This window comes from Triticum urartu, chromosome 5, assembly GCF_003073215.2.
Source record: "Triticum urartu cultivar G1812 chromosome 5, Tu2.1, whole genome shotgun sequence".
NCBI lineage: Eukaryota > Viridiplantae > Streptophyta > Magnoliopsida > Poales > Poaceae > Triticum > Triticum urartu.
Window position 1 is genome coordinate 162450256 of NC_053026.1, and position 18889 is coordinate 162469144.

The 18889-nt window shown below is 43.4% G+C and overlaps 1 long non-coding RNA gene across 2 annotated transcripts; it reads left to right on the top strand.

Moving 5' to 3' along the window:
• Positions 1-354: 354 nt before the first annotated feature.
• LOC125508265 lies at positions 355-7401 on the top strand. 2 transcript variants are annotated; one of them, XR_007283340.1, is made up of 3 exons: positions 400-614; positions 731-915; positions 3549-7401. It is a non-coding gene; the product is annotated as an uncharacterized LOC125508265 (long non-coding RNA). The 2 variants fall into 2 exon arrangements; XR_007283339.1 differs by having other exon boundaries at positions 355-915.
• The last annotated feature ends 11488 nt before the right edge of the window (positions 7402-18889 follow it).

Consider the following 18889-nt stretch of genomic DNA (forward strand, 5'->3'; position numbering starts at 1 on the left):
CATCGCCTGCTCCAGGGGACGGACGCGCAGCTGCAGCCAGGAGTGCCAGACGACCTGATGTGGTGCAGAGCCAGCTCAAGAAAGTACACAGCAAAATCGGCCTACCTGGCGTAGTTCTAGGGTAGAATGGTGACCCATTTTGACCGTTTGGTGTGGAAGGCCTGGGCGCCGGGCAAAATCAAAATATTTGTCTGGTTTCTCCTCTGGGATCGGCTCTGGTGCAATAACAGACTCCAGCGGCGAGGCTGGACAAACGCTTACTTCTGCCAACTCTGCATCAGAAACGTGAAGTCATCGCACCACCTCTTTTGAAGAAGCCGAACGAGTATGGGCCGAGCTGGGACTGTGGAATGGTTGCTCGGGGGGGAGTTTAGATGGGACCCCACAGTTTAGATGGAACGAGTGTGGGCCAAGCTGGGACCCCACAGTTTAGATGCACGACTCTGGCCCGATCCCCTTTCTCATTTCCTTATTCACTCTGCTCACTCCAAAATTGATGCTACTCGATAGCTCCCATCAGCTTGCTCTCTTGATTTGCTGCCTTGAGGTCGTTCGTGCTCACCTGTAGCCACGTCCGCAGCTGGTGCTTCCAGTGTGGCCATCGACCGCGGTTGGTATGGTTCCTCGTATCCTAGGATTTTGAAAGGCGGTGGAGGGATAGTAGGCCCCAAGGATCAACTGCAGCAAGGAGGAGGCGTGGTGATTGACCTGCAAGGTGCCGTTGTTGTAGGTGTCCGTGCAATTGATTTGGGCGTGGATATCGTCTCCCGCAGCTTGCTTGGATCCAGCTTGAGTGTTACTCCCCAAGTGCGCAGGCTAGGCACATCGTCGGTATTCCCGCTCGAGGTAGCCGGCAACATCGTCGTCATCCTCCACGGCGTCAACAATCTCCGAAGTTCGAAGTCCGACCTGCAGGTCCCCCTTCTTCTTTTCTTAGTCATATATTTCCCTTTTTTATTTTTAATCTATTATCGAATCACCTAGAGCATCATATCTCAATTTCATCCAAATAGTAAGTGGCTTACCACACATACCATGTGGTTTTTTCTTAACATTTTGATGTGTTTGTGCGATCCAACCAATACAATGTAATTAAGAAATGCTTGTTATTGGTAAATATTTCATCATTTTTCTTTCAAATTTTGGAAAAACTTGGACCGAGATACTATAATTGTTGAATGCGAGTCTTTTTGTAAGTGCTCTATAATTGTTGAATGAGGTAGATACTAATAGGTTTTTTTTTTTCGAGAAAACGCAAAGGACCTTTGCATTTCATTTCATGGAAAAGGTAGAACAATCCTCCTAGGAGGTAAGCAGTACATAGAAAAGCACAAAATCAGTGGACATCCCAGGTTGTGGGCAGAACAACCCGAAGTCCCTGGGCTCCTGCTTTAGCCCAACACGGGGTCTCGTCCTTGATCCTATCCACTAGTGATTCGATGGATGGCGTGGCGTTGTCGAAGACACACGCATTCCTGTGCTTCCATAGCATCCAGGGCACAAGCAGCGCGATGGATTTGAGGGCCTTCCGATGCGCCGGCGGCGCGAGCTCTTTCGCGCTCAGCCACCACTCCGTGACCGTGTGCTCCTGATCGGGGACTTGGACCGAGATACTAATAAGTTAGTTCTGTAAAAATGTAAGTATATGTGTGAGCAGACACGCCAATGCAAATTAGTACATTCGATTGACCTATGGTGAAGGTACTCAATGATGATAGGATTCTTTTTATATTATAGAAAATACAACTTAAGGCGTGTTGTTAATTTGTTTATGCCCCCTTCACTTTTTTCCGGGCCTGGGACCGGCATTGGCAATGTTAGGCATTAATATTCAACAAACTTTAGAAATAATTAGTACATTTGTGATTAGCCATAGTTTTAATATTTCCCAAGGAAAAATAAGGTTTAATTACTAAATATGAAAATAGGTATGATCGCATTGTACATATGAAATATAGCAATCTCCTGATGCTCTCACTATTGGTTTGCACTAAATAATAAGATTGTGTAATAAAATATCACATAATATATATGTCAATGTTTGGTAGTGATGAACCATTTGGACCAAATGTTGATGCATGTTTGCAATACTTTGGCATGTTAGTAGACTATATTCGTCCTACCATATCATGTTAGCATAGTTAAGTCGGTATTTATTTTTAGGATAGTTTGAAGTGTAACAATTTTTTACTTAATTATATGTGACTTTCGTGTAACGAAATTGAAAGAATCTTTTGTTCCTTGGATTCCCAGTACGACTTTTGATAAACTATTTCAAAATAATAAAATGTACATGAGCATACCTCTTCAATTCTTCCGTTGAGATATTCCATCTGAAGCTTACCGACAGTCTAAAAAATGCAGCTCACTTTAAAATTCTCCATGTACTCCAGTAGGTAAGGTCTTGAATAACGGTTGGGATGGTGTTTGTGAATCCATCATGTTGTTCTAGCAAGGTAGATGCACATATGTTGCCTAAGCGTCTTTGTGCTACCTCATTAAACATGAGAAACGTTGTGTTGCTATCTCATCGCTTACCTTGAGTTTACGTATGTACCTAATATGATGGAGAGTATACTCACTGTATATCTACATTTTCAGCCACTCGTTACATGAATTGCAAATAGTTACCGTATTCCTTTCTTGTCGCAGAAGCAAACTTTGCATACAATGTACCACCAACCTTATCATTTATAATCTCATAAATTCTTGCTCTTGTTGTGCATACAAATTATTAATTTAATAGCAGACAGTCAGATCAGATAATGCTACAATATTAGAAAAAGGTATATTATAGCAGAGACAAATCTTTTTTAGCATCATCATACCGCAATTCTATCATTGCCCCAATGTTTTTCTGTTAAAAAACATTTGTTGTTAAGTTTTTCCTTTGGTGCTTTCATCAACTTCCATCATTGTTTTATAAACATCTCTTTCAAAATAAATTACATGCATTTATTGTGTGCAACACTAACCCTGTTATGGATAAACGATTAAGAACATTGGATTTGGGGGGTATTGAAAAGAGTTTAAATTTCTCACTTTTAATTTCTTTGATAAAATTTGGAGTGACAATCATGATCTTCTCTTTCTGCAAAACCTCCATTTACCATATTTGTTAAAATATTTCCCCATAGAGCAATCCATATATTCTCACCACCGAAAGAATTTAACCATGTAAAAGTAATGTTAAAAGTTTATATGTGTAATTTGAATATCTGACTCTAGCAAAAGGGCTTAAATCTCGCGGATGTTTCAACTTTGCTCTCTCCTTGTCCACCTGTTTTTCTGTAGTTTCTCTATTGGTTTCATCATGGTAAGCAACCCAATGATATCTCCACATAAACATATTTATAAATCTAGTTCATTTGAACTTGTTCTCCAATATATATAAATCTCGTTGAACTGAACATGTTTTACCAATATTTACCCTACTCTCTCTGGTATCTCCATCAGCAACTTATTTATTGATCAAGTGTCGTTTATCCATTAATACATTCATCAATTTGGCATACAATGAATCATGCAAATGACTTGATTTCGTGCAGAAGATGATACCTGCTAGAGGTGTTGTTGTTTTTGGACGCCGGACGGAGTTAATACTGTAGGTTGCGACGTCGCTGGCTAGTGTTGATCAGACAATCCTCAATATTACATACAATGTTCTTGAAGCACAATATTGGTAACTGAAGTAAAGGTAAGTGTCTTACCTCTTGCTAACTTGAAAATCCTTCTCTGGTGACTTTCACAACACTTGTAAGCCAAGTAATCATTTTTGGCATGGCTTCTTCACCAGGATAAAATATTAGGCATAACATCTCACTGTAAAGAACTTCACAACTGCACAAAGAAGAACTATGCATTGCTAGGTAGTTGACATATATTTCTTTAAAGTAGTGCAGCTGACAAAACAATTATTAGCTTTGGGAGTTATCTTGAGCATCAAACTTCTTGCATCAAACTATATGGACTATTTGCGAGTCTGACTAACAAATACATACATTTGTCAAATTAAACTTTTGGGGCAGAAAAGTATGTGGACTGAGATGTCTATCAGTACTCTAATCTAGTAGTGAATCAATAGTTTTTTCTCCGATGCATATGCATATTTTGTTTTAATGTACCATTGTGATAGAAAAGAAACATGGTGTGCTTCATTGTCGATACATCATATTTTGGCAATGCACAAATCAACTTATATATGTGCTATTAATTAGAGAATAGAGGAGTTCGAAGAAAACAATGAAGACACATAGATTGGCCCCCGCCCCCGTGTCGCCCAGCTCGGGTGGCACGGGGGAACCCTAGCCGCAGCGAGCGAGGCCCCTCCCCTGCCCTCACCTAGCGCCGCCGCTGCCGGCCGGCGAAGCCGCGCCGGACCCCAGGAAGGTGGCGGCGGGGCGGATCTGATCCTCACGCCCCCAATCCCCCACCTGCAACCCACCACCCACATATCCCCCTCCTGGCGGCTGCCTGCTGGCCCGGTGACGCCAGCTCCGGTCCCTCGCCGGCCTGGCCCTCGCCGCTCCGGCCAGCATTGCCCTTCCCCCTCCGCCCGCCCTTGGCCGCCGCGGACGCCCCCCTCGCGCGCACCTCCTCTCCGCCCGCGCCCCGCGTCCCCGAGATCCCGTCTGGCGTCTCTCGGGTGCCCTCCACCAACCGCTGCCCAAACTTGCCGGCCGGCGGCAGATCCGGCGCTCTTGGCCTTGCCATGGGCGCCCCCCTTTGCAACCTCCCTCTCCACGATGGCGTGACCCAGCCCTGCTGGTGTTGTTGCCGGGCGTGAGGCCTACGGCTGGAGGTGGAGGCGTCCGCGGCCTGCCTTTCGTGCAGGCGCCCCCCTTCATCTCCGGTGGCCCTCCCTTTCCCCGAGTCACGGTGACAACTCTCGTGTGGAGGCATCGATGCTTCTATGGTGTGGCTGGCATGGGCTCCTCGCGGCGGATCATTGCTGGTGCTGCTCCGGTCCCGGTTGCCTGGGGCCCGCGTCTCTCCGGTGTCCCCTGCTGCCGGCGTCCTCTGCCGGGCAGCTCCGACCTCGGCGACCATGTGGCTGCGTCCCCTCCAGCTCACTCGGCTTGCCGACGTCACGGCGGCTAAGGCCACGGCAGCTCAGATCTGCGTCCCTCCAGTCCTAGCTTGCCGGCGCTGCTGGACGCCGCCGCCCCAGATCTGCTCGCGAGGTTTTGCTTCGTCTCCACCCCTACCCTGTATGCCTCAAGGCTCCACCTTTTGCCAGATCCAGTGCTCGTGGGTTCATGGGCGATGCCACCCACCGACGGCAAGTGCAGCCCTGCCAACCCCCTCCAGACATGGTAGTTCCGACCAACTTTGGCTTCCACAACTTCAATTCCGGACTAGGCGGCTATGGGATTGCTCAGCTTCAGGCCAGGGAGAGATCCCTGCTCGGCTTGCGGTGCTGGCAGCGGCGGCGCCCGCGGGTGTCGCTTCCTTCTTGGAGGCGCTGTCAAGGCCTTCAGCTGCGCCCCTCTTCGAGCTCAGGGGAAACCCTAGGTCCGACTCCCTCGGACCGGATATCGATGGCGTCCCGGCGTCGTCTTCCTTCTTGAAGGCGTTATCTTGCGAGCTCGCGGTGTCCCCGATTCTGGCTTGGTAGATGTTGGAATTCTTGTGTTGGTTCGGCGTTGCCGCTTGGTTCGGGTTTGGTAGGTCTAGTTGTGATGTATCCTCCATTCGGGCCGAGCATCCCCTTCTCTCTGCTCCGGGCACCATGTTCACGCCTGCCCGCGTCCGTGTCATGTGTTGTACCCCCTTTGTACTCATTCTACTTCTTCTATCAATGGAAAGATACGCAAGCTTTGCGTATTCGCGAAAAAAAAGAAAACAATGAAAGGGGGTATATGCAAATGATGGGTGCTATATCTTCATAATGCATATGAACTTCTAGGTGTGCTACAAAGTATTATTAATTAAAGAACAGAACAAATCCTAGAAAAAAGAGGAGGTTGATGTGACAGTCACCAGTCACCTGAGAGGGGCTAGCGCAGCGCAATCAGGGCTGGCCCCGGGCCAGGGCTGCAGGGGTGACGGCCCGGGGCCCAGTCAAATTAGGGGCCCCGACCTAGTGCTGCTATATATAGATATGGGCCTTGATGAAATGCTAAATAAAAAAGAAAGATTCTGTAGGCAGGGAGGCCTATCTCCAGCAGAAGCCCAACTGTGAAGGCAGGCAGGCACGCACACGGGCACAAGGGCAGTTGCTCAGAAAAAAAAGGGGGCACAAGGCCAACAACAACCCGCTGAGAATGAGACCACAATTGAGGAAAACAATGCCCATATGAGACTCCTATAAATATTTGAGTGGCTGTGAGAATCCTGCAAGTGTAGATGAACAAGGATCTTCTCCTTTTGATATCTATGACCCTAGAAACTGGGACACTCTTGACAATAAATCAAGAGATATTCTGATTATAAAAAGGGCATACAAGGGAACAAAATCTTGTGTTTGAAATAGACTACATTTATCTTGACAGTTTCATTTCATGATTTTGCATCAAAAAATGCACAGAGCCATTTCTCATGATTACTGGAGGCTTGGAGGTTCGCTAGTATGTCATTTCTTTTCTGTTATGCTCCATGACTTTTATGATGTTTGATTTACACCTAAAGTATGAAATTGTTATTTATGACTTGGAGTGATATTTACCAAGGAAAATTACCGTTGTTTATTATAGCTTTGCAATATATTTTTTTATCAATGTATGGAATCAATTTTTTCCTCCAATGCTGTCACTGGGCCCATTCATTTGAGTTCGCCCCGGGGCCCCCGTAACTCCAGGACCGGCGCTGAGCGCAATTCCAATGAAGATGGTGGACATGCTAGGGAACGCTAGTTCCTATATACTGATTCGTCCAGTCCGACACCTGCGTCCAGCAGCCGTCCATGCTTGTGATGGAAGAGGCCGGTGTTCAGCCCCTGGTGAAGGTCGTGAAGTTCATGGTGTACCTCTGAGTCCAAGCCGTCGCTATGTGGATGGAACTTCAAAATCCAAGACATCGTGTACGTCTGCGTCCAAGTTGTCGCTATGTTGGATGGAACTTCAAAATCCAGGGCATCATGGAGTTGTGGAGAAGAACAATGCTAGGATTCTCTCGAGGAAGTTTTTTCTCTCGAGGGAGTTTTGGTGCATGGGTGGAGCAGGAAACCCCAATGATATCTTCAAGCAGATATTTATTTCCAGTAAAATATCGGTACGGAGGACAACTTCCTTTTTTGAGTTGGGATGTAATTTTATTCTTTTTCATACCTTCCTATGTAAGGGACGTGAACGGTCTTTTTTAAAAGATCTTCCTATGTATGGGATCTGAGAGATCCGATTCTACTTCCTTTTTTGAGTTGGGATGTAATAATTATGGGATTTTTAAAGATCTTCTTGTGTATGGGACGTGAGCGGGCGTGAATCATTTTTTTAAAGAGCTTCCTATGTAGGGACTTGACTGGGCGTGGGGTGGATTAATGAAATTCATTGGCTGATATCTAATTAATGATAATGGCTTATTAGATTCAACAGTTAGATCATGAGATTTATGTTGTGGGATGGTCTAATAGCCCAACCTAGGCCCTGTTTGGTTCATAAGTCCTAGGACTTTTTTTAGTCTCAACTGTTTGGTTCATAAGTCTTAGGACTTTTTTTAGTCTCAACTTATAAGTCTTAAGTCCCTAAAAAGTCCCTATCTGTTTGGTTTCTGAGACTTATAAGTCTCTATAAGACCATATTACAACTATAAGTCCCTATAAGTCCCTCCTTGAGAGTCTTATTTCATATGTCCCAAATGCCCACTTTTAAGTCCCTATAAGTCCCTCCTATTTGGTTTAGATGAGACTTATAGGGACTTATTTAAGTCCCTAGATCAATAAATCCCTAGAAACAAACACCCTCCTATTTGCTTTTTTGACTAATTGTGGGATGGTTTGATAGCTCAAACCTGTTGGGATCGTGATATTTAAAGGTCCAACCAGTTGAGATGTGACCGCATGAGCCCATCTGGTTTACGAAGATCTAATGGTTGTATGTGATTGATTAGAAATAGACACATCGAATTAAAGGTCCGATATTTCTAATTATTGTGAAATTTTCTAAGCTAATTATCTTTATTCTAATGACCCCGTCAAGTAATTTTTATAGATAAATAGATAATATAATGGACAAGACCCAACCATAAGCTTAGCGCCAGATCGTTTAGTTATTTGCTACAGCTTTCTTCATGTCAAGTTTCTTCGACCATGAGATCATGCTACTCATGGATACCGAAAGAATACTTTTTGTGCTATCAAACGTCACTTTGTAAATGGATGATTATAAAGATGCTCTATAGGTATCTCCGAAGGTGTCTGTCAGGTTGCATGGATTGAGACTGGGATTTGTCGCTCCATGTGATGGAGAGATATCTTTGGGCCCATTCGGTAATACAACATCATAAGAAGCTTCATGTGACTAATGAGTTTGGTCATGGGATCTTGTATTACGGAACGAGTAAAGAGACTTGTCTGTAACAAGATTGAACTAGGTATGAAGATACTGACGATCGAATCTCGGGCAAGTAACAGATCGCTGGACAAAGGGAATTGCATACGGGATTGACTGAATCCTTGACATCGTGGTTCAACCGAGAAAGATCTTCCTCAAATATGTAGGAATCAATATGGGCATCTAGGTCCCGCTATTGGTTATTGACCCGAGAGGAGTCTCGGTCATGTCTGCATGTTCCGAACTCGTAGGGTCGCACACTTAACGTTCAGTGGCGCTAGGTTACTATTAAGACATTAATAGTGAAAAGTATGAAGGTTGTTTGGAGTCTCAGATGGGATACGGGACATCACGGGGAGCTCCGGAGGTAAATATTTACATATGAAAAGTTGTTTCGGGGTTCCAGAAAAAGTTCGAGTTTTTTCAGTATTGTACCAGAAAAGTTCTAGAAGGTTCGGAAGTGGGGCCCACCTGCATGGGGGCCCACATGAACATGGGTAGTGCAAAAAGTCACCACAACCCTAGTCTTGGTGCACCAAGATCCTCCCTTATAAAGTAATAGTATCATATCCTGAAGGGATAAGATCAGGATCCCTAAAAAAGGGGATAGCGATCGATGGGGAAGGAAAGGAGGGATTTCCTTCCTCCCCTTTGACCAACAACCCAAGGGCCTTGAAGGGCAAGCCACCAGCCCCCTCCATGCCTATATAAAGGTGGGGTGAAGGGGGGCGTTGGGGGCAGCCACCATTCGACCCTTGAACATTACCTCTCCCAACTCCTCCCACGTTTCATCGGTACGCGCTTGGCGAAGCCCAGCTGGAATTCCGCTGCCACCACCACCACACCATCGTGTTGGTTCAGATCTCATCTACCGCCTCTCCCTCACTTTCTGGATCAAGAAGGAGAGGACTCTGCCTAGCCATACATGTGCTAAACTCGGGGGTGCCGTCCATTTGGCACTAGATCGGATTAGATCATGATTGGATCGTGAAGAGTACAACTACATCAACCGCGTTACGATGCTAACGCTTCCGGTCTACAAGGGTATGTAGACACACTCCCGTCTAATTGCTATACATCTCCTAGATTGGATCTTGGATGTTTCATAGGAATTTTTTTTGATTTTCATGCTTCGTTCCCCATCAGTTCTCATTGGAGTTCTCCACAATCTTCCTTAGAGATTGGACTTCAAGTCGAAATTGTGTTGCATAATGCCTTTCTGCTTGAAGTTGAGACTGAAGAATTCGAACTGATTCAGGCAACGAATTATGTGAGCTTGTGTGACTGCTAGTCTCGACTAACTTGAACACTGCATCAGGACATGACTTTGGGGTTGTCTCACTATCTTCAAGATATTTTACTTTCTTTGCTGCAATATATATTGGGTTTATCTCACAACCTTCAGCAGGCTTGTGCATGCCATCAGGCATATATATCAACCTGAAACAAACAGATAGATCAATTTTTTTGCATGTATATAAACAACGATGGTAACTGCACTGTCAATTCCATCCAAATTCATACTACAAAATAAAGAGACAATTCAAAATGTTAATAGCATAATTTGGCATTGTTCATAATACGGGGAGTTTCACCACACTACCGGATTACATATCAACAAAACAGGCATAGATGCAGGGCAAAATACAATCATTGTATCTCTTTTGGTTAATGTGCATGGCATGTTGTTCATATCATTACCCACATCAGTAAGATAAAGCAGGAAATGACAAGGTGCAAATGTGGGCAGCTTCACCACACACTGAATTATAGATCAACAAAACCAAGCATACATGTAGGTATAAAGAAAATCATTTGATCTGTATTGAATAATGTGCATGGTATGAATAATGAATTTGGTTTTATGACTAAAACTTGGAACCTACAGTTGTTGCGAATATGCATTTCGATAGAAACAACAAACTAAATAGCAGTTGAGATGATATGGAGTATGAGCAAATTAAACAGCAGTTGAGGATAAATGCTTCAGAAGGACTGACTTACATTAACAGTTAACACCAGCTCTATAATGACCTTCTCCATGTCAAGGGAAGGATAACTCAAGAATTTCAGCACAAAATCTTGTTCATAAGCATTGCTTGTACTCTACATTTTATAGAGGGTAACTATAGATATGATAATACTGGAACGAATAGAGGATAATGAAGATAACATGCAGATTGATGCTACATAATCAACTACCTATCCATGTAAGTACAAGCGTCACAAGACAAAATGTACTGACAAAGCAATGTGCTACACTTCTGCACTGGCATTGTATGTGTATTTAGCTTTTTAGTAAGATTAAATATAGATATGATATTTCTTTAGTAAATGGTGGGCGAGGGAGATAAGATGTAGAGTAATGCTACACAATGAACCACTCCCTACTTCCCATAATATAAGAGTGTTTTGTACACTCTGTACAAAACACTCTGTTAATGTAAGTAAAGTGATACATGACGTTCGGTCCTTACAAGAGGACTGCAGAGCTAAACCTCTTTAAAAGCATCAGTTGATTCTAAATTTATGTAGGATCCAATACAGATCTTATAATGTCTACCGAATGGAGGATAAGGAGGCTAACATGTGAAGTGATGCTACACAATCAACAAGCTATGAAAGTAAGTATGGTGATAAAGGGCAAGAGGTACTCACAAGAGGAATGCACTATGCAGTATAGTTGCGAGATTCTATGGTCCCTTGAGAACAAATATTCTTCTACAAATAGTTTTCGTACAAGTGAGATGGTAAGGCACATGCAGAAATGTAGTTCAAATTATGATGTGATATCATAGACAGTACCTTACGTTGCATATGAGACCAATGTGTAACAAGATTATTCCAGTCACTACCTAGTAAATGTAGCACCGGAGACTTTACAGAAATTTTGTTTAGAGGTTGCCATCAAAGTATGCTTGCCTCAGGTAGCAACGATACTTCATCAACGCGTGCTTGAAAAGCGCAACCAAGCTTTGCTTGTCTTGACTATCCAGGTTGTTCCTCGCCTATTTAAAAGAATGAAATCTTTTGTCTTCTGTCAGCAAAAACATAGGCACCAATTACCATGAATTACATTAGTACATTACTTACACGTAAGTTGCGGAGGAAGATTGGAAATTGTTCTTTATCTGTGGTATAATATTTCCATGAAGGAAATATGCACACAAAGTTCCTCATAACAATAAAAGCTTCGTCTTCTAAACTGGGAAGAAGTGGAACAAGGGTCCTATTTGCTGTAATTGAGACTCTCTCTCGTTCGAAAAGGGATTTGGCAACTGGAGTTGGTGTACTCTTTGTTGGAATGGGGGTTTTGCGTCATAGAGCTGGTGCTATGCCAACTGGCATCATCATATTATTTGCTGCAGTCGGGGTCTGCTGAGTTGGGGCATCGAGATGGCCAGTGGGGTAGGGCTAGAGTCTGCTAGAGTTGGGGACGTGTTTTGTGGGTCTGATGATATTGCCACTACACCTCATGTGTCACTACCTTTTCCAAATACTTTGTTTGTGCTCCTTCGCGGTCAACAATCATCCTCTTCCTTTTGAATGTTTGATACACAAGAAAAACATTTGAATGGAGAAATATGGTATGCTGACAGATGGAATATGCACTGAAAATGGATAGGCATAGCATATTCACATATACGATGTGTAAACCAAGCAAATGGTGATGCAACAAAGTAGAAGCAATGCAAAGCATCATTTTTAAGATATGTGCGACCAATATAACCTTGCAAAGTTAGAGCAAGCACCTTGATGGGTGAATAAGATAAGTCATCTACCTCTGACTCCTCCACTAGGGAGCTACATTGACTTAGGTCTCCCTCTAGCTCAGAATCATTGTTAGGATCATATTCTGAATATGAATGTATAGGTGGAGAGCATGTTCATTCCGTTGCATCCAGACTAGATCTCACTCCCTTAATGCTAAGTTTGACAACCACGACATTGTTCTGCTTTATTCTTCTCATGTGTGCAAGATCATAATCATTATGATGATGTTCAGTATCTGAGATTCATGATAAAAAAGTAGTCAGATTATCTATGGCATGCATTGCGGATTCTACTCCAACAGTGTCTCCTGACAAACCCCTGCGTATACAAAGTTCATCCCCAACCATGCTGACCAGACCACACACAGAAATACAAACCTCTTATGTCTCTATAAGGGGCGGACACACATTTCAAAACTGAAGTAGGAACATTAGCATCATATCAAATTCGTATTTGAACAAATAAACTTCAGAATTATGAGTGGCATAATGTTTAGCTTCAAGGGTGGAGTGCTGGTAGTGCGAAACAAAGCAAGTAGGTAGATTGTATTCCATGTAAAAGATCATAGTCTATGTAAAAGGTGGACATAACACTTTTCTTTCTATACAATGCAGTGTACGTTGCCCACACATGATGGAAGAGATCACAAAGAGAAATACTTTTCACTCATGTCTGCGTTTCCAGGATTTTGAAATAGGGTGGTCCATCTAAAACATATTGAAAAAATATATGACAAGGTAAGCATAGAGCTAGTGAATCAATCATTACTTGTGAGCTTACTAGGACAAGTATGCAAAATCATAACTGTAGTAAGAGAGCGTCCAAAATCTGAATCAAGAAGTTGGGCTAGCACTTATTTTTTGCAACTAATCAAAGTGAATAATTGGATATCGTATCGAATGAGTAAGAAAGGCAAGTAAAACTGTCAACAAACCTGGCCTATAGTAGTAATCTGGGTCAATGTCACTATGACCAACAATCCAACATGACTAGTGTTTGTTCCTAGGCTAGGAATTTTGAAACCCTATCAACTTTACAGGTACTAAAGATTACTGAAACATCTGAACCATTAAGTGTAGGTAGCACTTAGTACACAACAAATCCTAGCCTAATGAGTAATGAATCAATTAGAAAATGGGTGATGGGGAGTGGCTGCTGAGTGTAGAGGATGTATCTTAGGATAAATCGGGTTGGCCGAGTGGGTGCTGCACACCTGGGCCCTGAACAGACTGGGAAGGTAGGCATGCCGGCACGCCCGGGCAGCGGTGACGCTGTTGGGCGAGCGGCTCTTGACCTCCTGTTAGTCTGGCGTCTCCTCCTAAAGTCATGCCATCCGGTGACGGCAAGTCGCCGGTGAGGCAGGCGGCTGGGGGCGAGTAGAGATCGGAAGCGTGCAGAAGAACAGAGGGGAATCGGGGTCTGGGCCGACCCAAAATCCCAGGGTGTGCTGCGGCCCACCCTGGCCACCCTGTAGATCCGCCCTAGCGGCCTACATGTATTTGGAAACTAAATTCAGAACATTTAGCTGACCAATTAAATGAATCTGTTTTTACTAATATCAACATCATATTAGATTCATATTTGAACAACTAAGTGATGACCCACAAGTATAGGGGATCAGTCGTAGTCCTTTCGATAACTAAGCGTGTCGAACCCAACGAGGAGCAGAAGGAAATGACAAGTGCTTTTTAGCAAGATCTTTTTTGCGAGCACTAAAATAGTCGGTAACAGGTAGTTTGATAGCAAGATAATTTGTAACAGACAAGTAACGGGAACGGTAAATACAGTGCAGCAAGGTATCCCAATCCTTTTGTGGCAAAGGGCAAGCCAAAACGGTCTCTTATAATAAGCAAAGTGTTCTTGAGGGTACACGGAAATTTCATCTAGTCACTTTCATCATGTTGGTTTGATTCGTGTTCGCTTTGATAATTTGATATGTGGGTGGACTAGTGCTTGGGTCATGTTCTTACTTGAACAAACCTCCCACTTATGATTAACTCCCTCGCAAGCATCCGCAGCTACGAGAAAAGTATTAAGATAAAATCTAACCATAGCATTAAATATTTGGATCCAAATCGATCCCTTACGAAGTAGCGCATAAACTAGGGTTTAAACTTCTGTCACTCTAGGAACCCATCATCTAATAACTACTCCACAATGCATTCCCTTAGGCCCAAAGATGGTGAAGTGCCATGTAGTCGACGTTCACATGACACCACTAAGGTTATCAGAACATACATATCATCAAAATATCGGACACATATCAAGTTCACATGATTACATGCAACATGACTTATCTCGTGACCTCAAGAACAAAAGTAACTACTCACAAATTATAATCATGCTCAAGATCAGAGGGGTATTAAGTAGCATAATGGATCTGAACATATAATCTTCCACCAAATAAACTATATAGTAATCAACTACAAGATGTAATCAACACTACTAGTCACCCATAGGTACCAATCTGAGGTTCCAGTATAAAGATTGAACACAAGAGATGAACTAGGGTTTGAGAGGAGATGGTGTTGTTGAAGATATTGATTGAGATTGGCCTCCCAAAGATGAGAGGGTTGTTGGTGATGACGATGACTTCGATTTCCCCCTCCATGAGGGAAGTTCCCTCAGCAGAATCGCTCCGCCGGAGGGTAAAGCTGCTCCTGTCCAAGTTCTGCCTCTTGACGGCGGCGCTTCGTCCCTAAAGTCCTCCTCCTATTTTTTTCTAGGTCAAAATGGCCTATATACTAGAAGATGGGCACCGAAGGTGGGCTGGGCTGAGCACAACCCACCAGGGCGCTCCTGGGGGGCCTGGCGCGCCCTGGTGTCTTGTGCTCACCAGGTGGCCCCCCTCCGGTAGTTATTTGCTCCAGTATTTTTTATATATTCCAAAATAATTCAACGTAAATTTTCAGCTCATTTGGAGATGTGCAAAATAGGTAACTCTGGCGTAAAATTTTTAGGTCCAGAATTCCAGTTGCCGGTATTCTTCCTGTTTGTGTAAACCTTGCATATTATGAAAGAAAAGGCATTAGAATTACTTCATAAAGCATTATTATGCATAAAAATATTATAAAAATAGTAGGAAATCATGATGCAAAATGGACGTATCACTAAGCTTGTTTAGCTTGATGGTTGGAGCAGTGCTATTATGACATGAAGCACATAGGCTGATCATATAGTGAACATAAAAGGGGGACCCTAAGCATGATCAATTAAACCCTGTTATGACTATGCCATGGCAGATTTGAAGCTGCAAACTGCACAAAGGCTACTTAGCAACCAATGTTTGCTTTGAACTAACAACTAAGATTCTAAGATCTGAAAAGAAAGTACAGTAACCAAGTGATGATCTATTTTCTGGTTGAGATAAAAAAAGTTGAGAATATATGAAGGAGTACCACCTCTCTTGCGGCGTCGTGTAGGCATTGGTGGTGAGATTGCTGTCGGCGACGTGGAAGCAGATATGCAGTGGTAGACGGAGGCAACGGGGGTTAAGTTTCGTTGCGGTGGACGAGAAGGTCGTCGGAGTGGCCCCGACAAGGTGGAAGATGGCACAGATGAAGGGAGAGGACGCGATGCAAGGCTCCCGGTCCGGCATCATGGATGAGAAACGTCAATCTCTTGTAGAGGATGGCGTGGTCTAGGTAGGAGAGCCCGAACCTAGGTAAAAACCAATGCCCCTATTACCATTGTGTCAAGGATACTAGCTCGGGACCCCCTACCTGAGATCCGTCGGAATCGACTCCATTGCCTATCCTATAGCAATTGCCATTGTGGAAGTTGAAGACACACTAGTTGGGCCTGGTTCTTGGAGACACTGAAAAATGATCTAGGGATTGACAACACATATCCATGTACAATTATGCCAGTCAAGAAAAAAGTAAAATACCAAACCAAACTTGGGTACAAACATTTCTTGCACTTATTCTTCCTTAACATAATCGATAAGAAATATTGTTTTGTTTGTAGGGGCTCATAAATGCAGTCAATGATCAGTTCCTAGATTCATAGCATAGGTTTTATGTGACACACATGTGGCAAAATTTATAGCAAACTTCAATGGTGATGTGTTGACGAACTGGATGTGGACGATTTCTAGAAGCACGACTCTAACTAAGTATGAAGAATACATGGAAGAAATGAATATAATCAGCGCAGAAGCATATGAGTGGTTAGTAAAACATAGCCCTAGAACTTGGGTCAAGGCTTTTCAGAGTGACTTACCAAAGTGGGACATTCTCTAGAATAACCTTTGTGGTAAAAAAAACCTTTGTGAGGTGTTTAATAAGTAAGCATTCAATCCTTGCTATCAATATGACATCACAGTTGTTAATCCTTACATACAGATGATTTATAATCCTTATATACATATGATTCCCTAGGAGGGAAATACCTTTCCCTAACCGTCATCGACGAGCGATGTTAGGACTCGTCAAGTACCCCTCATCGCAGGCATAGAAGGCTCAAGCATACCGACTGTTGACACCAGATTTTGGCATGGTCGAAAACATAATTAAGAATGTCTTAAATGGAAAAATGCTCAAAATGAGAAAGTTCCATATCATCAAAAAGATAAACTTTGATATTTGGGCCATAGCAATCCGGTCTCATCTCTAAGGCCGAAGTTCTTTTCGAAGTACTGAGATTTTCTATCCAAAACACTTTTCGGCTGATTACGCCCCCAAGATGGCCACGTATGAGAAAACTTTCTACATGAATTGTCTTCGTCTCGTCGAAACGGTTGATTTTTATATAAAAATTGTTCCAATCCAAGTTCGTATGCAGAAGTTATAGCCAAAATCGTGCACTGCAGCAGTGTGTGGCCGGATCATCCGGGTCGGGTCCGGATCATCCGGGAAATTGAAGCACCAAGACCACAAAAGTTTTGTGGTGAAGCCGGATGATCTGGGTCCAGTCCCGGATGATCCGGATGGAGGCCGGACAATCTGGGTAGAAGTCCGGAGGTCCGGACAACTTTTTCTGCTACAGATTTTATAAAACAGCCAGAAACACCATCAAGATGGCCTCGGATCGAAAAGTGTTCTACATGAAAGTTGTGCATCTCGTCAAGACGGTTGACTTCGATATAAAAATCGTGCAAATCGAAGGTCGTATGTGGTTTCTAGATCCAAAACAGTGAGGTGCTATCACAAAATTGGGCTAGGCCGGATCATCCGGGCCTTGAGCCGGACATCCGGGCCGGAGGTCGTGAATAGTCCGTGTTTTGTTAGGTTTTGATGATTTGGATGGCTAGGAAAGTCCTTTTCTTGTACGGGAAATCCATCCACCTCTTACATACACAAGAGGTGACGGCCGATTGAACAACAACACACAATCGCAAAGCCCATCTACTTTTTACCCTAGTTTTACATCCCTTCCTTGTTCTTTCTCTCTCTTTCTTCGTTCGTTCTTCATATTGAAGGGCAGCGATCCTCGAGGCTCTAGGGGCGGGCGAACCGACCTAGGGTAGCCCATAGCCGGCGTACGTCCAGACGGGTTCCCTCCCAGGCGCGTGGAGTTTCGGGTGCTCAAAAGCGCTCGTCGGATTGCTTGCGTACCGCGCTTCCGGACGGATCTCCTTCGGCGTGAGCTGCGGTGCGTCACCCTTGGCGTTGGAAGTACACGGCGACGTGTTCGTGTGCGAACACACTTTTTTGGCGACTCCGCTGGGGAAGAAGCTTTGAACGGTCTCCGTCCCGTTCTTGCTATGAAGAGATCGTCATCTAGGGTTTGCAATCTACAAAGGTAACATGAATACCCAATTCACATATGTAGATGCAAATGATGCATATGTTGTTGCTAGATCGTTTAATGAGCATAATGTACCGGCTAGCCCTAGCTTTATCAATCATGCATCTAATTATGTGCAAGAGCTGATGCAACAAAATCTCCATGCTTCTACCTCATATAATTTTAGCAACATGGAACATATGTATACAAACTCCCATGCATCGGCAGCCCCACAAATCCATATGCCGATGAACAACATGCTGAGTTTTGTTAATCAAGTTGAAACACTTCACATAGGAACTTCTGATAGTATGCAACAAAGTGTTTCAACTTTTTATTCATTGGCAATGAGCTTGCAATATGTTAATCAAAACATGCTGGTGGATACGGGAATTGGCCATGCTACTACTAGTTATCCGGCCAATTACCCTCAGTCATCATATGCTACACCTCATGCTACTAATTTTTTGGCACCATATGCAACTATGGGTATTCATAATTTGGCTTCGCACCTTCACGCTAATAGCCGAATAAGTGAAAATTCTATAGGATCACATGTGTCTTCACCTAGTATCATAGCATTCAATGTTTTCCCTGCAAAATTGCAGAATTTTGGTGACATCTCATTACCAAAAGAGTCTCAAAGTGTCAGGGGGCAGTTCTATCCAGATTAGGTCATTAAGAAGAATCTTACGTCTTTTTGGGACGAATGCAATGTTGTTCTACATGAATTAATAAAAGAGGGAAAGCTTGTTAATTCTGCTGCAATTCAAGCTAGATTATGTCAAAAAGAGAAAGCATTGGGTGTGGATAGAATTATCAAAAAAGGTGGTGATTCGGATAACAAAGTTAATTCAGCTATTGAAAATACCGAATCAAATATTACGTATGCCAAA